At 35.6% G+C, this 25,818-nt stretch overlaps 1 protein-coding gene across 1 annotated transcript in view; it reads right to left on the reverse strand.

Moving 5' to 3' along the window:
- LOC135078295 (GTPase-activating Rap/Ran-GAP domain-like protein 3) overlaps window positions 1-25,818 on the reverse strand; it is a 122,817-nt gene that overhangs the window by 57,734 nt on the left and 39,265 nt on the right. The gene's annotated exons all lie outside the window — the stretch shown is intronic.

Below are 25,818 nucleotides of genomic sequence, written 5' to 3' on the forward strand. Positions count from 1 at the left end.
TCAATTTTTAAGCACCTCTCAAATTAAGTTGCACTCAAACGCCACTTAAATGAATTTTCGCATACTGAAACGCCATTCAACGCTAAGCATTACTCAAACAACTGTCAAATCGTCTTAAGCAGCTGTTAAATTTGAGAGTGCTTGCGCGGTATCTTAAATCCTATTCTTATACCTAAATCGACCTAAATAGTGGTAAATAATGTGTGTCATCGTTATCATTTCTTTCGAGGCTCGAGGAAATACCTAGATCTAATCGCAGGAACGCAATAATGCTGAACGCTATTGAAAAATATTATAATGACCTCAGAATACGGAACAAACCAGAAACCGTCAACGGGCGTAAATGTGTATTCATATAAAGTACTCCAAATCGCACTACTTTGACTTTAGAGCAATCAGTCAATGGCCGGCGCGCGCATTGTTTACATATCCGTCAGATTGACACTTTATAATTAAATTATGCCGTCTTGTGCCGTTCCAACATGTAAGAATGCTACTGGAATTACGAAGAAAGTGCATGGGATCATGTTTTATCCGTAAGTAGCACATTTCCAATTCATTTTAATTAAATAATAATTTTCAAAAAAAATCACGGTTGTATTTTGTAAGTGTTGCCACAGGTCAACGGAATATTTTACCCTACTTTTTTATATTGAACTAGCTGACCCGGCGAACTTTGTTCCGCCTTAATGGCAATAAATAAGCAGACTTTTTTTTAATTTCGAACGGGATAAAAAGTATCCTATGTCCTTCTCCTGGCTCTAAACTACCTCCCTGACAATTTTCAGCTAAATCGGTTCAGCCGTTCTTGAGTTATAAGTGGAGTAACTAACACGACTTTCTTTTATATATATAGATTACATTTGTCTACTTATAAAAAATTCACGCGTTAATTTTGTTAGCGTTACCACAGAATAATGGAATATTTTCCCCATCCTTTTTGTTTTAATTAGTTTTTAGTGTAATTTCATCCATGACATGACAACCTGATTAATTAAATTATAAGTGCCACTTGTGGTCTAAACTGAATAAATATTTTTGATTTTGATTTGATTTCAATATATTGAATTAATTTATAATATTACTCCCTAATAATGAGGAGATAATAAATTACTATCGTGAATTTCATACTTTCCCATTTATTCAAAAGTAAGGCATTGGTATCAACAGATCAGCAGCAGCAATATTTGTATATTTAATAATAATTTTAAGTAATTAATTATTGCTTACATACTTATAGCCTGACCAGGAACATAAAAACCCTGGCATAGAGGCGCGTCAATTGCATTTGATAGTGCAACACTGAGTACAGTCGTACCTGTGTTAAATTAATAGGCTAACTTTATGTATCAGGATTCAGGATTACGGGCTAATTTGATATTTTCATAAATTAACGAAAACATATTATTATAGGTAACCTGGTTTAAATAAATTAAATGAAACCATCAATCGAGTTAGTATGATTTATTTTATTATTCATCAATAATCAAATTCAGAACTTGAATATTCAACTGCAATGTCTGCTCATGAACGCTTCAAACTCGGTACTTCTTTCCCAATTCCATAAAATTCAACACTCAGAAAGTGACAAAAAACTTTAAAATAGGTATTTGAAACAAACCACAGCTAATTTTCATAGTGGACTGTACTATACGATAAACATGTCAGTCAATTTGACAACCTTTGTCGGAAACATTATTCAATGAAAATATTGTCCGAACCCTTAGTATTTCTCTTCGATAAATACTTTAACACATTGTGAACCACTTTTCTTTCACGACTATAAAAAGATTTTAGCAATTTAATTCACAAAATCAATTGCGCACATTTAAAATAAAGTTTGTTTACACTTTGACAGCAATAGACTGACATGCAAGGTGACATGTCAATGAAGTTTTCAGTTACTGTTGCCATTAAAAGAAATTAGTACCATTAGTTTTCCGCAACATGGCGAGGGTTTTTATGTTCCTGGTCAGGCTATACTCTGATTTTTTTTCAGGATACACAGCCAGAGTTGCCTCGCAATCAAATTTAAGTATTGGTGATGTTTTTGATTTGGATTCTGTTTTTGACTCCAAGAAAAGTTAAACTAAAAGCACTACTGCGCCGTAAACAAATGTTTTGTTGTCGATATGTTTACATAATAAAGAACCTTAAGTTTCTTTTTTGTTTTACTTGGCATTCTAAAATTTATATTCGACTTTTGTAATTGACTTTTAAATAACATATTATACCTACATAAAATATAGTACATATATTACACTATTTAATAGAAATAAATAATCATCTTACACTTAGTTACTTCGGAGTAAAAATTAAATTCATAGGTAGGTAGGTACTATCTATGCCTATGGCCAGTTATGTCGTCTCGTTCTATCGCAAAGAATCACCATTTGATAAGAGCGAGAGCAAAAACGGAAATGGATAGTTAACACTGGCCGTGTGTACTTATTTCACTTACTTATTTTTTACTTGTTTAACATCTCTTTAAAAAATTACATAATTTTACCCCAAAAATGGGGGTGTCACACGGCGCTAGTAACACTAAAGGGGGTAGAGGGGCGCGGGAGGGGAAGTATTTTGGACACAAGTTGCCGCGTAGAAATGTTATCGAACACTCCTTCTGGTTTGTTCTGTATTCTGAGATAATGACATGCAATTCCGAGCGAGGTTCCGCATCTCTAAAGAAACGGTGTTGTGTCTGGATTCATAATTTGGAAGCTCTTTGAAACCCCTCACCAAACGCCATACAACCAGTGGACCAAATACTTATTATATTATAACCCTACTGTTCTACGCAACGGGGAGTTATGAACGTGTACTAGGTGATATCTTCCACATCGAACAGCCAACTGTGCATCGTATAGTGCACAAAGTAACAACCAAAATAGCTGCTATGAAATCGCTTTACATAAACATGCTTATTTCTGAGGAATAATATGGGGACATCGCACAGATCCATATCTGTGGGACATCGCATAGTAGCATTTCCACAGAGCATTTCCAAGAGTTGTTGATTTGTCAATTTGATGCTCTGTCTGTCAACAATGATAAATGTCAATTGTGGTTACGTTTCGGTCCACGATCGCCACTTAATAGATTTCAACAATAAAAACTCAGAATACAGAACAAACCAGAAACCGTCAACGGGCGTAAATGTGTATTCATATAAATTACTCCAAATCGCACTAATTTGACTTTAGAGCAATTAGTCAATGGCCGGCGCGCGCATTGTTTACATATCCGTCAGATTGACACTTTATAATTAAATTATGCCGTCTTGTGCCGTTCCAACATGTAAGAATGCTACTGGAATTACGAAGAAAGTGCATGGGATCATGTTTTATCCGTAAGTAGCACATTTCCAATTCATTTTAATTAAATAATAATTTTCAAAAAAAATCACGGTTGTATTTTGTAAGTGTTGCCACAGGTCAACGGAATATTTTACCCTACTTTTTTATATTGAATTACATTTGTCTATAAAAAATTCACGCGTTAATTTTGTTAGCGTTACCACAGAATAATGGAATATTTTCCCCATCCTTTTTGTTTTAATTAGTTTTTAGTGTAATTTCATCCATGACATGACAACCTGGTTAATTAAATTATAAGTGCCACTTGTGGTCTAAACTGAATAAATATTTTTGATTTTGATTTGATTTTAATATATTGAATTAATTTATAATATTATTCCCTAATAATGAGGAGATAATAAATTACTATCGTGAATTTCATACTTTCCCATTTATTCAAAAGTAAGGCATTGGTATCAACAGATCAGCAGCAGCAATATTTGTATATTTAATAATAATTTTAAGTAATTAATTATTGCTTACATACTTACTCTGATTTTCTTTCAGGATACACAGCCAGAGTTGCCTCGCAATCAAATTCAAGTATTGGTGATGTTTTTGATTTGGATTCTGTTTTTGACTCCAAGAAAAGTTAATGATAGATTGCCCGGAGTCCTGCAAGCAGGACTTAAAGTACTTCCGGTAGGACGAAAAATTAAAAGATCACAGTTTCGTAAGTATACATTGTACAAAGTTCAAATTTACACGAAAAAATAGAGTGTTTCTTTCTCTTTCACCCAATAGTGCCCAAGATCGAAAAACGCGACTAACCGTTAGCCAGAGCCCGATGGCGCACGAGTATACACGGGGGCAGCGCGTTCGCGCTCGCGCGACACATTTTGACGCGCCGGGCCTGGAGTCGGCAACATTTTGGGGATAATATTATAATTAATGTGTAGTATTCCAGCCTAATCAAACATTTATAATTTATTTCTTGTTTTTGTTTTTAATTTGTAGTGTATTTGTAAGTGATAGGTGTAATTTCTAATACAAAGTGACGTACCAAAGTAATTAATTTAAAGTTCCTTATTATAGTTCCTATTAGTTAAGTTAAAAGAAGATAAACAAGTTTATAATATATTAAGAAAAGTAAAAGACTGATTAAACGAAATGATTCTACGACATGACTTTTTATTTAATAAACACTAACCAAGTGTTTACTACTTCTGGTGAGTATGAGTTCAAATTTGAAGGTCACCGTACTGCTGGAAGGACCAGCAAGCAAAAACGTACAAATTGCGTACTGCGGGCAGGACTTGCGACAATCTTCTGGCAGGACGTTTAGAACAAAAAACCAGTCCTTCCAGAAGAGCTTCCAGCAGGACAAAGCACCGGGCAATCTATCATTAAACTAAAAGCACTACTGCGCCGTAAACAAATGTTTTGTTGTCGATATGTTTACATAATAAAGAACCTTAAGTTTCTTTTTTGTTTTACTTGGCATTCTAAAATTTATATTCGACTTTTGTAATTGACTTTTAAATAACATATTATACCTACATACATATAGTATATTACACTATTTAATAGAAATAAATAATCATCTACACTTAGTTACTTCGGAGTAAAAATTAAATTCATAGGTAGGTAGGTACTATCTATGCCTATGGCCAGTCATAAATAATAAATATAATAAATAAATCTTTGGACAATTTCACACAGCGCCAGCTAGCCCCAAAGTAAGCAACTTAATGCTTGTGTTATGGGTGCTAGCTTAACGGATATACTACTTATATACTTTTTTTAAATACATAAATATTATACATAGTCACACCCAGACCCGTCACAGAAATTAAAATTCATCATTTCAATTTCTGCCCGGCCGGGAATCGAACCCGGGACCTCTCGGCATAGTAGTCCGTTCTGAACCACTACACCAAACGGCCGACAAAAGTCATGTCGTCTCGTTCTATCGCAAAGAATCACCATTTGATAAGAGCGAGAGCAAAAACGGAAATGGATAGTTAACACTGTGGCCGTGTGTACTTATTTCACTTACTTATTTTTTACTTGTTTAACATCTCTAAAAAATTACATAATTTTACCCCAAAAATGGGGGTGTCACACGGCGCTAGTAACACTAAAGGGGGTAGAGGGGCGCGGGAGGGGAAGTATTTTGGACACAAGTTGCCGCGTAGAAATGTTATCGAACACTCCTTCTGGTTTGTTCTGTATTCTGAGATAATGACATGCAATTCCGAGCGAGGTTCCGCATCTCTAAAGAAACGGTGTTGTGTCTGGATTCATAATTTGGAAGCTCTTTGAAACCCCTCACCAAACGCCATACAACCAGTGGACCAAATACTTATTATATTATAACCCTACTGTTCTACGCAACGGGGAGTTATGAACGTGTACTAGGTGATATCTTCCACATCGAACAGCCAACTGTGCATCGTATAGTGCACAAAGTAACAACCAAAATAGCTGCTATGAAATCGCTTTACATAAACATGCTTATTTCTGAGGAATAATATGGGGACATCGCACAGATCCATATCTGTGGGACATCGCATAGTAGCATTTCCACAGAGCATTTCCAAGAGTTGTTGATTTGTCAATTTGATGCTCTGTCTGTCAACAATGATAAATGTCAATTGTGGTTACGTTTCGGTCCACGATCGCCACTTAATAGATTTCAACAATAAAAAGTATCACCCTTAAAATTATTTTTTAATTAAATAAAAATGCAAGCATTAATTTTTTTATATGATAAAACGAGATTTATGTATAATAGAAACTAAAAATAAACTGTTGTATGTTAAGTTGATTGAGTAATATTTCCATAAAAGACAATACATAATAGGGTGGAGCACGGTTGTATGGGAAAAATTTTTTTTTTAGTTTCGAAGTTCTAATAAGGGGGGATTTGTGCCTTATATGAAAGTATAAATAACTGTAATTTTTTATCCCATTTAATGAATATCTTCTGCCTCCGCAGTGACTTCAAAATTTTAAAATTTTATTTAAAGTTGAAAGTCGTCTAAGGTGAAATATTGCGCTCTATTTATAAGTAAGAAGGTATTAAATAACAGATAATTTATAGATTAGATATTTACTAAGGTAATATAACAAGAAATACATACAAGAATTAGATAAATTACTTTAATTATTATGCTTGAAAATCCTTTTTTGATCAAAATTTAGGCATCACGTTTCGCGATTCCAACTTGACTTTTATTGCACCTTATTAGTAACTTTCTGGATGCAGTGAGAAATAGAATCTTTGATCGTAATCTTCACAGGTCCCTCAACAGCTTGAGTGAGGTAGAGAAGCCTTAAAACAAAGGTTTGCTCTCACCACCAGATTTGACAATGTGCTGAATTTCTTAGTCAAATAAATATCCCAAAAGCGGCTGTTTGGTTAAGTAAATTAAATAAATATATAAAATAGGATTAAAGTGTATCACTGGTACTTAAAAAATTTTAGGTATTGAAGGGTGACTCGTACTGTGTGACTTTAGTATGCGACGAGCGGCCAGCTCTCTGACATCGTAAGAAGACTGCTATCAGGATACTCGTAATAGCTTTTTCTCCGGGTAACTAGTTCTTTAATCTTTCATAGGGTATCTGGCAGGCCTCTCGAGGCCATAATAATTTTAAACAGATGACGGGTGCCATCTTTGCATGATGGTTTTGTCTTAATCAAAAACCAGGAAGAAACATAGACTTTAACCACAATAGTAGCCAGAGGTATCAAAATTTCTATTGGATTTTAAGTTTCTACAATAAAAACGTAGTATTCGGTACGCTCGTGTGATCTAACGGGCATGTTACAATTCACCAGGAGAAATTATTGCGAGATTTTGTGAGAATACGCCTAATTACCGCCGAAGCAATTTTATGCAAGTTCTGCTGATCAGTACTCAGATAATTGGCCATTTCTGATCACATTTGTCCTTCAATTTGTTCAAATTTATAGATAGGCAGTTTCTCACATGTTTTCAGAGCTTTTCCAGTAGACTATCTGACAAAGACGCGAGTTGCGAAAAGGGCCAGAAAAATTCTCTTCTCGCGCTCTCTCACGCCCTTATTAAAATTATAAACCCAAAGCCTGGCTTTTTTGTGTATTTTACATTGAAAATATAGCATATCAGTAAACGATTTGTGATAAAAAAATAGTATTTTTATTTAAATATTGCACATATATGTGGCGCCTAAGTAAGGTCTAAAACCAACTTTTTTTTATAAATTCAGTGTCGATGCGGAGGCAGTTACTCTAAACCGAATTGATTAATATTTTGCATGACTTCATTTAAGCCCTAAAGGCACAAAATTTTGACTATTACATTACAGTTATCTGAAAAAAAAATTTTCGCTCCACCCTAATACATAACCAAACGATGCTGCGTGTAATGGATAAAAAACGTAAAGTTATCATTTGTGTAAATGAAAACATACTTTTTTGGTAAATGTTGCCATTATGTAAACATTTGAGAGCTGCTTAGCTGATCACGGCTTCAAATCCGTTGAGTGGCGTTTGAGAATACCATTTAAAATTGAAGGATACTTAAATTTAGGAGCCCGTCAGCTGAGTGACAGATTTGAGTAGTGTTTCAGTATTCGGCCGTGAGCAACTTGTAATTTATGTGACTAACGGCCGAATACTGAAACACTACTCAAATCTGTCACTCAGCTGACGGGCTCCTAAATTTAAGTATCCTTCAATTTTCTCAAACGCTACTCAACGGATTTGAAGCCGTGATCAGCTAAGCAGCTCTCAAATGTTTACATAATGGCAACATTTACCAAAAAAAGTATGTTTTCATTTACACAAATGATAACTTTACGTCTTTTATCCATTACACGCAGCATCGTTTGGTTATGTATTGTCTTTTATGGAAATATACTCAATCAACTTAACATAGAACAGTTTATTTTTAGTTTCTATTATATATAAATCTCGTTTTATCATATAAAAATAATAATGCTTGCATTTTTATTTAATTAAAAAAATAATTTTAAATATGATACTTTTTATTGTTGAAATCTATTAAGTGGCGATCGTGGACCGAAACGTAACCACAATTGACATTTATCATTGTTGACTGACAGAGCATCAAATTGACAAATCAACAACTCTTGGAAATGCTGCTATGCGATGTCCCCTTAATCCTCAGAAATAGGCATGTTTATGTAAAGCGATTTCATAGCAGCTATTTTGGTTGTTACTTCGTGTACTATACGATGCACAGTTGGCTGTTAGATGTGGAAGATATCACCTAATACACGTTCATAACTTCCCGTTGCGTAGAACAGTAGGGTTATAATAAGTATTTGGTCCACTGGTTGTATGGCATTTGGTGAGGGGTTTCAAAGAGCTTCCAAATTATGAATCCAGAAACAACACCGTTTCTTTAGAGACGCGGAACCTCGCTCGGAATTGCATGTCATTATAATAATATTTTTCAATAGCGTTCAGCCTTATTGCGTTCCTGCGATTAGATCTAGGTATTTCCTCGAGGCTCGAAAGAAATGATAACGATGACACACATTATTTACCACTATTTAGGTCGTTTTAGGTATAACAATAGGATTTAAGATACCGCGCAAGCACTCTCAAATTTAACAGCTGCTTAAGACGATTTGACAGTTGTTTGAGTAATGCTTAGCGTTGAATGGCGTTTCAGTATGCGAAAATTCATTTAAGTGGCGTTTGAGTGCAACTTAATTTGAGAGGTGCTTAAAAATTGAGAACTGCTCAGATATTGTTTTGAGTATGCGAAATGTAAGTTTAGGAGCTGCTTAACTATTTGAGAAGCCGTCAAATATTTAAATGGCGTTTCAGTATTCGGCCGTAACTAATTTATCTAAAGGTCGTGTTCATATGGATGTTTAGAGCATAGAAACTGAATGGAGAACCTAAAATGCTAAAGTCCATCAACCTCAGGGCTCAACCTGACGAAGTATAGTCTATCCAATATAGCTTGATTAGAATGACAGCTGCCATCAAAAGTAACGACATAACTTTGTAGTAGCGATCAAAGAGAGCTAAATATTGGCGGACAAGAAATAATTCACGTCTGACCTACAAACAATATTTTCGACGACAGTGCTTCCAATAAAAATGTTAATTTCGTGTAAATGCAGCGTTAAATTACACCAATAAGTAGTAATTCGAAATTATTAAAATTAAGCTAGAGTATTAACGACGTCTCTACAAGGTTATCTCGAGTTACAAAAATGTTAGTGTTGGGACATATCGACAAATGTCATATTAAATTAAAACTATTTTTTTAACATAAAGGCACTGGGTCTCTATCAGAAGGAACTCTAGGGGTGGAATCTCCATTGGCGTGGGTTAACGGGCAAGGAGATAATATCTTGGATGGTTGACAATCACTTTTCCTACAATTTAACGTTCCACCAAACTCAACACGCTCTCAAAGATAACCTCGCAGCCGCCTGCTCACACTTGACATGACACACTTGACTGACAGTTTTCTTTTTCTGCGCATTAGTCGGGTGTTACGTTTAGGAATCACAAACCTTCCGCTGTACAGATTTATACAGATAACATAATATTAAGATTGGTACTATTAATCATCAATAATAATTGCAGCATCTGTGTCCGGCGCCGACACGGCCAGCCTGACTATCGCACGGCCTCGTGCGCTTAGTCCAGGGTTTGTCCATCTGTAAACATTCAATTTCTCATTATCACAGTTCGTCCATTCCTGACTACAGAGCGTGCGAATATCAGATCGTAGAATCACAATAAATACAGCTGATCAGGGCGTGATGACCCTCGATCAGGAAACCAAAACATTACAGCTGGCCCGGGCGTCAGGCCCGACCAGGAAACCAAAACATTGCAGCTGGCCCGGGGTGAGGCCCCGCCGACCAGGAAACCAAAACATTACAGCTGGCCCGGGGTGAGGCCCCGCCGACCAGGAAACCAAAACATTGCAGCTGGCCCGGGGTGAGGCCCCGCCGACCAGGAAACCAAAACATTGCAGCTGGCCCGGGGTGAGGCCCCGCCGACCAGGAAACCAAAACATTACAGCTGGCCCGACCAGGAAACCAACACATTACAGCTGGCCGACCAGGAAACCAGAGTTTAGGTAACATGGCCCGATGCGCAAGGCTTAAGCCAAGGCTCCTTCAACCAGTTACCTCAAACCCAACTACCACTATTACTGCTGATCCAGGCATGCAGCCGTGCGATCAGGAAACCAACATTACACCAGCGTGGCCCGGGCGTAAACAGCCCCTTCAACCACGGCAACAGGGTGGCCCGGGCGCCCTTGGCCCGGCCCCCTCAACTCACTCAAAGACCCTTCCAGTTTACGTCAATCACAATAGTTTCCGTCAACCTGCACCAACTCTCAACGTCTGAGTCAGCATCCTCCATGTAAAACTTGATGAGTTGCGTAGCGTAGGTGTGCATGCTGAAAGATTTATCTCCTTTGAATAGTGCCCTTCGAATCCCACTTCTGATAAAGGCACTGGGTCTCTATCAGAAGGAACTCTAGGGGTGGAATCTCCATTGGCGTGGGTTAACGGGCAAGGAGATAATATCTTGGATGGTTGACAATCACTTTTCCTACAATTTAACGTTCCACCAAACTCAACACGCTCTCAAAGATAACCTCGCAGCCGCCTGCTCACACTTGACATGACACACTTGACTAACAGTTTTCTTTTTCTGCGCATTAGTCGGGTGTTACGTTTAGGAATCACAAACCTTCCGCTGTACAGATTTATACAGATAACATAATATTAAGATTGGTACTATTAATCATCAATAATAATTGCAGCATCTGTGTCCGGCGCCGACAAACATATTTAACAAAAAAAAATTCTAACTAATTTTTTAACATACCTATTTAAGTCAAGTTATACGTTTTTCTAAATGTTCACTATTAAAAACCAAAAAACATTTCATTCTTAAATAATCAAACATCGGAAATCAATCACCGGTAATTTTTTGGGTATTCATAGCACCGTTGCTCTAGAAGAGATGCCCACCGCCCTCTAGCGAGAGGAAAAAACCGCTGAAGAACACTGATTATAATGACTACGACTTAGGTTGTACACCCTTGACATGAATTTAAAATTTTACTGTCTTTAAATTTAAATTATAATTGTCATTTTTATGAATAAAGATATGAAGAAAAATTGGGTGCATTTTTTATATCATTTTTTCGAAAACTTATCGATACATCTATGTGAACCGTACGAAACATACCCAGCACTAGTCACATTCGTTTGACAGCTGTCATTCTAATCAAGCTATATTGGATAGACATAATAATTGCATTTAAGTGTAAAAAAGGTCCGTCTGAATTAATAAAATATAAAATCAGTTAAAAGTTAAATAGAGAAAAAAAAATAATGCAAAGCTCTTTCCATTGAAAAGATGAGGCATGGAAGCTAAGAACAAATTAATAGATTTTTAACTGTCATAAAATTTACAATAGTAGTATAGAGGTGCTTCTGTGTTTATTTTGTTTCCAATAAACCTGTATGTTTTATAGGTTCCAGGCTTGAACGACACCACAAAACGGTTGTACCTACACGTAATAGCAAAGTAATTTCAACTTAATATAATAATTTAATTGTGGTTCTCAGTTATAACTTAGAAAAAAATATTATAGCCTTCTTCAAAATATGGGCTATCTAGAACTGAAATGATTTTTCGAATCGGACCAGTAGTTCTTGAGATTTGCGCGTTCCAGGAAACAAACAAACTTTTCAACTTCATAATATTAGTATAGATTTTATTATCTACTGTTATTTCATCATATTGTTACTTCGACGTAATTCCATGAATTTCATGTTTTTTGTATAAATAGAAGTCTGATCAAACTGAAAATAATATCGTGTTTTGGCCTCCATTTAAAATACTCCGAACAAACGTTTTCAATGGCAGACTTCCGGATTCAGAATGACAGAACTCGTAGCACGTGCTACAGTGCTACTTACTACGAAAAGCGTAGCAGTTCGTAGTCTCAATCGTCAGACCGGTATAAAGTGATTTGATCATAGTATAGATAGATATGTGTTTACATAACCTCAGCAAGTTTTTTGCCTTCGAAGAAAATGTAAAAGTATTTGTTTGCCTTTCGTATAGTATGTGTAACAGACTTCGTAGTGCTTTCAAGTCTCCGCTACAACGTGCATTCGTAGCACTTAGAATGTGTGGTGGGAGTTAAGTATGTGTGAGTTTTTAAGTGTATTAATGTATTAATTTGAATTTGAAGATTTTATTTTTAAAGTTATTTAATATTAATTTAAAAGTTATCGCAGCCAGTTTTAGGAATATTTCGTAGAAAGTTTTCATTATGACTATGATGCAATTATTGTCAAATAGATAGTATTTACTAAAAACAGACTGAGCTATAATAATTATAAGTACATAAAAATATTTGGTTTCGTGCTGAAAACTTATATTTTTCACGACTATATTTATTAACACATACGTATCACTATGGTATTATGCTATTATACCACGCCTGGATAGAAGCCAGACAAGTACTTATAAAGGTCTCTCGGAGGTTGCAGCTGACATTTAAGCTTGATAATGTAATCAAATCACGAACACACGTGAACTCGAAATGCTATGTTAATCCTATAATACTGTTGTTTTTAAGTGAAACTTTTGTTTGAATTTTATTTATTACATATTATAACTTTTAAGCAGAAAAATAAATAAATGTACATACGCCCCAAAGGACAGGTAACAATAACACCAAACCGAGTTCAATGATCCCATTACGAGTAAAGCATTGTTTTCAGGAAATGAAAGCTGAAGTGTTTACTCTGTTATTCGTATGTACGATGTATTATTTTTCTCAATTTATTTGAGAGTTCATTAATTAGTCTTTCAATATTTTTTCTTTTTTACAAATATAAAAAAGCATGATCTAGACTGGACTTTCACCACTGTTGGTAGCATTGCTCTTTGTATTAAAATCACCTATTTAAAGTTACGCTAATTTTTGCTGTACTGATTCCTCCATAAAAAGAAATGAAAGGTTCCCTAAGGTCAGCCCCATACTAATCTACATGAAAAGCTTTTTACCAACTTAAAAAGCAATTTGCCACCGGGTTCAATGGCCGAATACAGCCTTGACTTTGCATTCTCCGCTAATACCTACTAAGTGCGGCAGTAATTATCTTTTTTGCCCAGTTTAGGGAAAATTTTATAAAATTGCATTACCAAGTTTGGGTATAAAACTTTTAATGAATCCATTGAAAAAAGCGTTAGATACGTTGCCTTTACTACAATCCGCAATCATTTGAAGTAAAAAGTTTGTAAGTTTGCTTTAGCACGATCTTCAATGAACAGACTATGCAGGTACAATGCAGTAGTTTTATTTCTTATCGTCGCACTGTGGTCAATTTTCAAACTTTAGCGGTAGAAAATTCAACTTTATCAATGTGAAGGTAATCCGAAAAATAAACGTTATTTCTATTTTAGGGTTAGTTGTTTACATTATAAAGAAATATCATCAGTGTACTCTTATCGGTTCCTAAGATTCATTAATTTAAAGTTAATAATCTGTGTGTTGTAGTATTTCCATTTTAAGATAGACGGATTTCTGCGACTTTTCTTTTGTTATTTGCTAAATACCTATCCAATAGTGAGTTTAGTAAAAAATGGTGATAATTAGTGAAGGTCAGTACATTCTATTTTCATATTAACAATTTAAAATCGGGCAGATTTTCATATCATAAAAAAATAGGGAATTTGACTACCGTTTTTATACATATTTAGCAGACAAAAAGGAACATACGTTTTTAGGAACTAATTAGAAATAAAAACTTTTGTTATTTGGTCATAGGCTGAAGTGTTACCTATTTAAAAATATCAATTTTATTTGCAGAAATTTGCAGTTTCATTGGATTTTTTCAATTTTTTAGGCAATGGAAGTGGTATCAAAAACATGGAATTATTTGAATTATTATCAAAAAATCCTCCGATGAAGCCGATGTCCAAGAATAGCAAAGATTTATTGTTCAACTTTATTTTAGACTCTATTGGAGTATCAGAATTGAACATAACAAACCAAAAAAATTTTCAATGTGCAATTCATAATTTTTGTACAATTACTTCAAGATTGTGGCTGAAATCAGCTCAAAACAGTAAAAAATTTCGAAATATCACCTTCACATGCCTAATAGGATTTTATGAGTGTCTGTTACATATTTCGTAAAAAATACAATAAGAAATAAACAAGCTCGTGGCGAAATAAACAAGAAAATTGTAGCAGAAAGAAAAGTAGGTACACATTCAAACTCAATTCAAGGAGCAACTTGGTTTGCTAGTTGATGTTCCTAAGCCTGGGTTCGGGAACAGCAATGATGGCAATACTGCTAGATGCTTCTTTGCTAATCCGGGTAAGTATGTCGTCAAATATTACCGGAATTGATAGAGATCTAATTGAGAGGTTAATCATCTTAAAAACCCTTATCTCTGGTTACAAAATAAATAGCGTCAAATTCGGAGAATATGCTAAAGAAACTGCTATGTTGATCTTTATAATTGGTATTCTATGACACCAACCGTTCATAAAGTTTTAGTACACGGCAAAGACATCATAGACAATTTCATACTACCAATCGGCATGCTCAGAGAAGACGCGCAAGAAAGTCGCCATAAAGACACCAGAAAAATGTCCAGAAAACTAAACAATGAAGATCTCATTAAAATACTGCTTCTATATTTAGATCTCATCATGTCTAATATGAGATCTATAACCGTGAATAATAAAAACACCTTGTCAGCACAAGTTCTAAATTTGTTACAAGAACCAGAAGTCGTAATCATTGAGGGATGACTTTCACATACCTAAATTATATATAAAATAAAAGTATTTAACGTTTAAGCATGATATTCTATATAATATAATTAAGTACCCCTAAATTCTTAAAATTGACCACTGTGCGTCGTATTATTTTTGTCTCGTTTTTAAACCTTTTTGTCACTCGAATAAAGCTGATAGTGCTGATAGTCACTTTTTCAAAGGCGTACGTAATCTAATTCAATAGAAAGGTGTTCGCAATGTCCTGTTCGCCCTAGAAAAGTCTTTCGATTCTCGAAAATATTTGTGTAGGTAGATTAGTTAGCTTGTTTTTGTTACTTGATGAGGTCGCCCATTTTTACAACTTTTATAACCTTGAAAGCGTTTGAAGGTTGTGTACGTATTCAGGCATGCCGCTTATAAGTATTTTATCACATAGCGATGTATACATGTTACAGGAAATGTATGAATTCTAGGAATTGTATACTATTCCTAGGAAATGTATACAATTCCAAAGCTATTTAGGAAATGTATGAAATATTGCTTCAGAGATTTTTTAATACGCACATATCCTAGGACATGTATACTTTTCCTAGGAATTTTATAGAATTCCAATATTGTATTAGGAAATGTATAAAACTAAGCGGCACAAGGGCGGTCGTGTGATCGGGTGCCCCTCAGTACGCCTAAAATTTCATTTAGACAAACCACATTGACCCATAGGTACTTTTAACTCACAACTATTATTGTTTAGCCTGAAAGTTGTTTCCGCACTATTATACTTTGGCTGAAAAAAAATTTGCCTATTGGCATACCTTTCTTTCGGCATCACGCATATTACGCTGAAGTATTGGAAAACCCTAATTTTAACATCTCTTTTGTTAAACTATTATTGACATGAAGGTTTTAGTACTCCTGTAGCTGGATAACAAAGTCTCGGTTAGGTTAGGTTAGACTTGCGACCTTACACATACACAGCGGCCGCGGCGCGGTAGCGCCATTTAAGTTTCGGAGAAAAAAAAGAAATCTTAATTACATTTCCGATTGCTGTTTAGGAAATGTGTCTAATATAATTTACATCACACATTTCCGGGTGATTTTAGGACTTATACACAAATCCTAGGAATTGTATACAATGACGGATTTCATACATTTCCTGTAACATACATACTAATACTTACTGCCACCGAATGATGAAATAATGCAGTCAATTAAAATGATTAAGTGATAAAAATTATCGATTGTGATTTTATTTTTTAAGGGTCACTGGCCGAATCGTCATTTGAGGAACGCGGGTTCGAATCTCGCTGACGTTCGACTGTTGTGGTGAGTCAACTCGTGACACAAGCATTATTTAGCTTAGTAAGAATGGCTAACGGGACTATTAGTACTATTCTATATAAAAAAAATAATTAATGGAATACATGTTTGCTGGATCGGTTTGTTAAATATCGAGCAATTGTTTTAATAGTCCTAATTTTACACTTGCCTCCCAGGCCTTCATCCATTAGCTTGGATCTATCTTTGGGGCCGATTTGTCTTACTTAATCTCTATCTTAATCTGGGCCTAGAATGAGTTTGCTCAGGTGAGAGATATGTTTGTACATCTTTCTTTGGTCCGCCGTCAGTGTGCACATACGAGTAAGTATTACTCGTAGAGTGTTCTTATTTCGAACTTACCATAACATGACAAATTATTTAAGCTGCAAATGCCAGTAAGATCTCAGATGGATATTGTATGCATATGCTCATATCAAAGGTGGAGGCTCATTGCAAAGGAAATTTTTAAATAATATTAAATTGTCGAACACAGGTGTAACATTTTTCACTTTGAAACTTTGGCATTCAAAAATCAAATTGGCCATATCTTTTGGCTCAGCTCGTAGTAGATTTTCCAATAATTTGGAGTACACTGGTCCCTTGGCCTGCCGTTTGAAATATCGCTTACGCCGGCCCTCGGCGGGCACTCGACGCTACTCAAATTCAATATGGACGCTCCTCGACTCAAGACGCTGGATGTCTAAAGCGCGGGCCACACAAAGACGGATGTAGACACTGACTACTGCCAAGTGCACTAAAGTGGAGTGTGGAGATAGTTTTCAAGTTGCGTCTCAAGGCGAATGCACTGATGCTTTGATCCTTTATTTCTATTCTTAAAATTTTAAGGAGTTTGAACTCTACATATTTTTCCCAAACATTTATAATTTTATTTTAGTTAACCTATTTACATAAATATTAGGTCAGTCAACATTTGGGCTATTTGTCGTTTTCAATATTATTAAATCCACTTTATTATCGCAAGACAACGTAGAGATTTTCGATGCAGTAATTCTTTTAAATTACTGCGATTGTTTCCGGTCACTGGACGTCCTAGATTTTGTTCAGAAAAATACCTTTTTCTACAAATACATTTTCTCGTTTAACCCGAAGAAAATTGCAAGCGAAATGGCTTCTTAGAACTTTATGTATGGTTGCAGGTGTTAATAGTGCCAAAGTGCTGACATTATTGCGAGTAAGGAAGGGCCTCTTTCACGATCTGGTATAGTTACTTGCTGATTAACATTATTTAGAAAGTAAAAATAAGAAGTACATATTTTAGCGTCAAAATCTTATCAGTGACATGGTATCATTGCTACTCATGACTTTAAGCGACGAGTAGCCTACTTAACACTTTATTCCGAGATGGTGAACGAGGCCCTTAATGTTATGGCCTGTGTTCCAGATAATTATAAGCTATAAATGTCGAATATAATGTTAGGAGTAGGTGTATTGGTATTTAAAGGGATCATCGCGCTTCGCGGAGCCGTGCGGCGAAGTGTACAGCGCGCTTAATAGATTTCCCTTGTTCCCTTGTTACTCTCCTTATTAACCCCTGAATGTTTTCGCCGTGGGTCGCATTTGTGTCAGATTGGATAAAACTGACCTGATTTTATTATCGTGCCTTTGTTAGCAGCTTTTAAATAACAAGGAGACATTTAATAAGTTCACCTAATTCTATAATAACATTTCAAGTTAATTGTTAGTGTTTATTTTGCTTGCTATAATAGCAGCCTTAAGTTTTCTAGTTTCGTTCCATTACTTTTATACTAAAAGTTACCAGTAATTGGTCATAAACATATAACAAATGAGGACGATAACCCCTCTAAGTTTTATATTATGCTTGTGTTAGGACTGAGTTTATACCACAATAGTCCAATGGTTGACAGGAATCAAACTAGCGTTCCTGGAATCTCGAATTGGCAGTCTGATACTAACACTGTTAGCTATTGTCGCCTCTAATGAATAATATTGTCATGGTACACCTAGGCACAATTTACCCCACACGTCGATAGCGCTTCACCTTTGATTGTAAACCCTAATACTCGTACCATATTACTTTAAAATTCATTCGAAATTATGCGATAGGTTGATGTTCAGTCTACTGTATTTTCATCCAATCAAACTGAAACCAACAAAAACACTCGTAGTCATTACCATACCATAAAAAATTGAGATAATTGACCACCTGCGTCATTTATGTTTTCGACAAATGACACTTAAAACACTTGTTTGTATCACATTTGTAATTGAAGTTGATTGCACCTTTTGATTGGAACAAATGAATGAAAACTTAACACGCGAGGGCTGGGTGATTAGTTTAGTAATTAGAAACGTTTGAACTCTAGTACGAGTATTAGCATTGTTTTAACTGCTCTAGTGGGATTTCAAACATGAACATAACAATTAGCTCAAGCCATAGGCGAAGTACTACGATAAAGTTTTCCAATTACTTGTAGTCCAGCTAGCTCTGGTACTGCGGAGTCTAGATATTAATACCTCTTGTATTTTGAAAATTAGAACATTAACTCATACCTTTTTTTTATCCACTAGGAAGCTAGGAAGCTCTTGGCCTGTGTCTCAACTGATGGTAAGTGATGATCAGGCCGAAGGTGGAAGCGAGCTTCACCCGCATTCCTCAACCACGGAAGAACTGGCTATCTTACCTCTAACTGCCGGAACACAACAATGCTGTTAACATTGTTGTTATGGCGACAGACTTAGGTAAGATGGTGGTAGCTAGCCAGGCGGACTTAGAACAAGCCCTACCACCAACCAAACCGAGCAGAAAAATCTGCCCCCACTGGGAATCGAACCCGGAACCTCTGCGTCTGAAGCAGGTGGTCTTACCGCTAGACCATAGAGGCGGTAATCAAATGTCTTTGCTTGCTTAGTTATTATCGTCCTAATATGATTATGTGTTCTAAAATAACCCAATCCGTTTAAGCTAGACTATCCTGTTACATTTGCAATCAAAATTCCTACGTATAAGCAATTACAACACTCACATTACTTTGAACTAATTTTAGGTCGTTCAAGAACCAGATGGCGAGATATTAATACATCAATCAGCAAGCCTGCTGGTTAAGACGTCGAGTTACCCCAGCGAATGAGTTGCGGGGTAACGCCCTGTGTTATTGGGGTAAAAAGTTGGGTAATATGTGTGATGGATGCTGGATTCAGGTGGAAATGAGACGTGTAATACGGAATATGCAAAAGTTGGCAACGCGATTTCTTTGTTATATTGGCCTTTCAAGAAATGCTGTTGCCGTCTTATAATACATGCACCAGTTACATTTTCGAACGTGCAAAACATCCGATTTGAATGTAGTTTTAGACTTAGTCTGACTTTAAATTACTTTTTAGGTCTCCAGCTAGTCAGTTTACAAATAATCGTGAATAAATGACCGTCTACAGCTTTATTGTGAAAGGCACTAACTATAGTGTTTCTGTCCACTCATTTAGAAGCAACATGTCCCAAACTAAATTGTAAGGCAATGCCCTGGAGTCTTCGAACAAAAGGTCCCTCTAAGAAATTACATTGTCAATAGCAATACAGACCGTCTTGTGGTTGCCGTTGTGTCTTTAGTAAGAAAACGTCTATTCATGGGAGATTGTTTACGTCTATTCCAAATGTTTACCAGAATAAGTTGTAATAACTTTCCTATGTACTTAGATTAATAAAGCTCTAAGTATGATGTTAGTATCTATTTCAGTATACAATATACACATACAGAATTATTTATAAAAGCGGTTTCATATGTGTACATATTTCCAATAGTCTAAAGAACAAAAGATTTCTGTGATAAGTATCGCTATAAATACAATTTTTTTTACATGAAAAATCTTCATCAATTTCGGCCTAACTCCTAAGTTATAAAAAGAATATAAAAACCAACCATAGAACAGCAACCCCTCATGTTGTCTCGAGATAAGCAAGGGTTAGCTAAGTGAACCTTAAACAATATTAACTTGTATAATTCAATAAGCCCTAACCTGGCATGCCAGCTTAAAAATCACATGCTGAATTTTAATTTCACATTATTTAAATGTGGCAAAATTAAATGTGGTTAAGTCAATCCATCAATGTCAGATAGCTAGGCACTTTATATTTATTTCTGCATAGGTATTAATGTTGGCTTTTACAATAACGAATTTAAATTATTATATTACATTTGCTGAAAGACATAATTGCGAATTTGAAATAATATGTAGTTCAAATAGGTGCGATTTTCCATCATAAATTGTATAGACTGTAGATGTATGTACTGTCGCTTGAACAACTTGAGGCTCTTATCGCCGAAAGCACACCCGAAACCGCGCTTATGTTCGAGAAAGCGTACAATGGCATTATACGCCTTAGTTTAAGTAACTACCAACTCAAATACTGTAATAGAAATTTAGATTAACGTTAACATGTTCTAACAGCATAGTTACGAGTATATTGGGCCTGAAACTCTGAAACAGACAGGTGCCGAAGCGATGGCGTGTCAGCTGGACAAACAGCCCGGTAAATGACCGCTGCAGGCAAGGAGCGGTTCATGTTAACCATATCTGACGTATTGTGTGGCATTAAAACGAATTAATTCTCTGTGATAAAATCCGGAATGTATTTCATGTGCAGTGGAGCGTTCTCGAAAATATCAAATAAATATTAAACCCCGGCTCTGTAACATCACGATGCGATGCCCCACGTATTTCCTCTACCTATTGAATGTTCGATTCGTACACAAAAAAATGCAATACAGTTTTATTATTCAAGCTTTGTGAGTAGAAAATATTGAACTATTCTCTCAAATAAATAACCACAATGGAACTTAGATTATTGAGTTATTTTTATTTCCATACAAAATTATTTAAAAAACTATGTAATTATTTATGTATTTTTGGATGTATCACATCCTCTTACTTATGTTAAATATTATTGGCAGGTAGCGGGCATATCTTTCCTTATACATAGGTTTTTAAACTTTTGTTTCTCACCTGTCATCCGCTTTGCAATGAGGGAAGTCGAACCTTAATTTCGAACTCCTCCTATGTTCTTTTTATTAATTTCTTTGCGGGTCCAATTACAGTTTAACTTTCCCCCGGGACAAACTTTACCTTCATTGGTTGGGTTTTATGGCGGTCAAGCTGTAGATCTTGGCTACACAGGAGTTGCAGCGGTGGGAACGAGAGGTGAGTCCCGATCCTTTTACGTATGGTGAGGTATTATGGTAAGTATTAGAAATAACCCTACTGACTGTATAATTTCATGGGTTGCCCGCACCGCTAGATCTGCAAAATCGATGGAATAATTATTGCCATGTGTATATGCATGCGGGTTATCATCGTGCAGTGTTCCACACTATTTAAACATTCATGACACATGGCGGTCGAATTTACATGTTGCATGCGCGATTTGGGGCATCGCGGCACTAAAACTCAGCTCAGCAACTTAGGACTTGTTAGTTTTAACATCAGCTAATGGAAATTAATCCTCTTTTCGCAAGCTAATCGCTTGGACCAAGTTCTTCACACTGCATTCTTAAGAAATATCTAAATCTCAGATCAACACTTTTGGAATCTAAAACTGACGACTTTCAATTGCTAAAACCATATTGCATTTGCTTAACATTCGCTGAAACGAGCGATTTCTAAATCTCTATCGTAGTATTAGAGCACCAAACAGCAGAATCGATTCGATGCAAGCACGTGGCTAATTGCCGATGTATTCAATACTCTCTTTCCGAGAAAAATATTTGGCTTTCTAAAAGAATTATTGCGTCAGAAGATTGATCAGCTATGTTGATACAACTACTTCTACCACCTTATTTCTCTCCATGATAAGCAAGATGTTAATTCTAATCAAGATGTTAAAAAGCACGAGATTTTACTTGGTCAATCAAAAGTAAACAGAAGGAATTTGAGTCTTGTATTGATTTTCCACAAGTGCAAGTGACAGTGACTAATCACGATCACAAAATTAATTAACATTATTTTAAAATTTGTTTTATTTGACTTATTTCATTTTGCTTCCTTTGTCCCAGATATCAGCTATCGAACTCGTGTTTTCTGTCAGTATTTCAAAAGACAGATACCATTTAATTGTACGGTAATAAACTCTACCAAAAACCATGTTTCAGGTACTATTTTTATATGACTACGAGTAGGTATATGCAGTGGCTACTGTAAAAATTATTAAAAGTATCCAGAAGCGAATGCGGTTCTATTTTGTTTTCAATGTCCACATAAAAGCCAGTGGCTAGTGCTAAACTAAATGTACCTGGGTGACTTTTAGCGGACATGCTATAACCATAAATACCTCCTCGTATCGTTAGTTTTGCCAGTACGAACAGAGTTACCTTTAAATAAATAGTCCATTTCTAACTGGTTAGAATGTAGGTCCTTTATTCCTGAAAAAAATAATTAAATAAAAAGTTTTTGGACCCTTTATAGTACATATATTTGTTCCTACTTTGGTTTGGATGTTGCAGGCTTGAACCAATCTTATTTTCCATAAAGAAATAAGTACCTCTATTCCGTACTTCGAAGAGACGTGGGTCCGTTTGAAGGTCAGACGGACCAATAGCTAAAACGGCCCATTAAGTCTGATACTAGTAGGGTTTGGATTCAAGTTGTTGTAGCATTTATAAAATACACTATAGAAGATAACGATAAGAGTTAATTAAATTAGGGGCTTAAGGGTGAACGTATAAGGTAGGTACTTTACACACCTTTTCACCCATTCTCCCTACGCTTGCGGTGGGAACTACTATTAAGGTAATCTAAAAGGAAAGTTACCAGTTTATTATCTTAAATACAAAATAATGTATCGTAGCTCAATGATTATTTAATTTTATAGGACAAACAACAAGACACACTAAAACCATCTTAACAACTATTTGTTTACTTAATCTAAGTGCTGCCTTAATTACGAGTATAGGTTTATGTTTCATTGTGTAATATCAAGGGTCTGTGTCAAGAGATAATACTTAACTTTTTATAGTTTAGGCCGGTCAGCATCTGCGCAAGAAACGATAGGCTAACCCTCGGGGGACTTCACTAGTTGGAGCACACCCTATCAATATTTTATGTTGCACGTGCTATAAATCTAGGACGACAGCTAAGTAATGAGTTAACTTCATGTACATTTTCAGTAAAGTGTTTTAGACACCCGCCTCTTTACTTATTACTTTATAGATGTGAAATTAATTAGTACCTAAGTAATATTACTTCAAGGTATTTAATATTGTTCTAGATCAGTACGAGACTATGAGTATATGTACGTATTCTTGTCAGTAGTCTTTAACAATATTATATTTTGTATACATATATCGCGGCTTTGTATTTCGAAAAGAAAGTTAAAGTTTTTTGTATTTCGATAAGTACCTACCTAGTAACTAACGTGAAAATTATTATAACAAATATATCACACTGAAAACATTTTCATGTAAAATGTTGCCGAGACGAGGCCATATTGACTCGCATTGTAAAAAGTTATCAGATCTCATGTAGAGCGAAGCTTCTACTTTCTATAAGCTTTCACTAAACAAACTACACCAGCCGAAATATGTGGCTCGGCCTTTAGATTAGGAGTGCGAGTTGACATACAATTATGATCACTTTTTTGGAAAACCACACATAGCATGGAATCGCCGCGCGATTCCATATAATATGCTCTGTGTAAAACCATGTATATTGATATTCTAATTCAAGGTCGATTTTTGCAAATTATATGCTACATCTTTGAATTCAAATAAGTTTTATTTGAATTGTTTTCGTTGTTCGTGTAAGAGAACTATCAAATTTTACATGAAACTAGAGTTATGACGGTAGTGGCAGCAACATTGTTTGTTCACGGACAAGTTCAAACTGCTCCCTAACTGGATAAAGTGGTACTCGCGAACTACCCGGCTACTGAGCGAACATGTGCGAGATACACTTTTAATAGACTGCTATATTTGTCTTTACATTTCATTCATTTTGTTTGAATCAGACACAAAAAGGTTCTTCAGAAGTTCCAACTACAATAGATACCTACAGATGTTTGTATAGTTAACAAAAAGAAATGGAAAATGTTCATTATGAGACAGCTATCGCAGCTATAAACTATTAAATCGTTTTAAGGCCGTTTCATTTATCAACCCGGAAAGGGATCGGAACCGTGTCAACTCGGAGGCGGTCAGTACCTATTCTTTGTATGAAACTCCATACTTTCCGAGTTCATATGTCTGCTATGATCTTTATAATATTAAGTATGATAATGAAATATTATGAATTCAGGTTCATTCATATTGGCCGTGTGATTCAAGCAGAGTAAAGCGAACGAAGTATAATCCTCCATTTGCCTCTGGTAAATTAGAGAGCCTCGTGCATGATGATGGGAATCAAATCAAAATGAACGACTATGATTCATTGCGCTACATTGACTAATTAGGTACACTGCATATGACGTAACGTGTTGGCGCCCTTTGCTGTCATTAGCGTAAGTGCAGCGCGTAATTTGATTGAGTTATCTGCGCTTGCGGCTTAGTATTAGAGCGTGAAGTAGACAAAAACCGAGAGTGCATCTCTAGGGTAATCAAGAAAGATTCCGAAACTTTGGGTCTAATTTATTTACCGATGATATGAAATAGAAAACTCAACTTAACCTAATTAGACTCAGGCACATGTTATGAAATGATACTGAAGAAATCTACGCTCAGATGAAAAATATTGTCCAGATAGTCGAAGGTTGAGAGTTCTAGAAACCCAAGAGACATTCTTTTTTTTTTTGTGTAGGTACCTATGTATTGCCCATGCTGTTATACTAAGCTGAATTCTCATAATAGTTTCACGTGGTTAAAGTTAAAAAAAAAAAAAACAAAGTCGGATGAAACCAACGAAATTCAAAGTACATTTTCAAAACTAGCACTAGAAGTAATTAAAAGTAAATTGAATCGCCTCCCATATCGAAGAAACTTCAAGCTATAAACAATTTCCCGCAGTGTCCTGGATTGCCAACCTTTTCATTTAATTTATTAACCTAATGCTGTAATTGCTGGAAATCGATGAAACTATAATCCAAATCTGAAACTTACTACTCATAAAAAGCTGTTTTTTTTTGGGTTGCCGTTACAGGTTCTTTACTATCCGTAAAATTTATTACAAATCTATGATATTGTTGACATAATTTAATAAAACAACATCCAAAAACATAATCACCATTGAATCCCATTACTATTAACATTGAATCTAAACATTGAAGTTTAATTGACATTATTAAAAGTCGCCAAGGGTTGTACACCCCTGGCCTATATTTTCAAGAAGTGGCTGAAGTTAGAGCAAAGGGCGGGAAACGTGTAATGGGAAAAGGTCTTCAATGTCGGTTTAATTGGTGCGAGCAGTGTGGGCTTCTACGTATTATCGAGTGC

Source organism: Ostrinia nubilalis, chromosome 2, assembly GCF_963855985.1.
Source record: "Ostrinia nubilalis chromosome 2, ilOstNubi1.1, whole genome shotgun sequence".
Classification (NCBI taxonomy): Eukaryota; Metazoa; Arthropoda; class Insecta; order Lepidoptera; family Crambidae; genus Ostrinia; species Ostrinia nubilalis.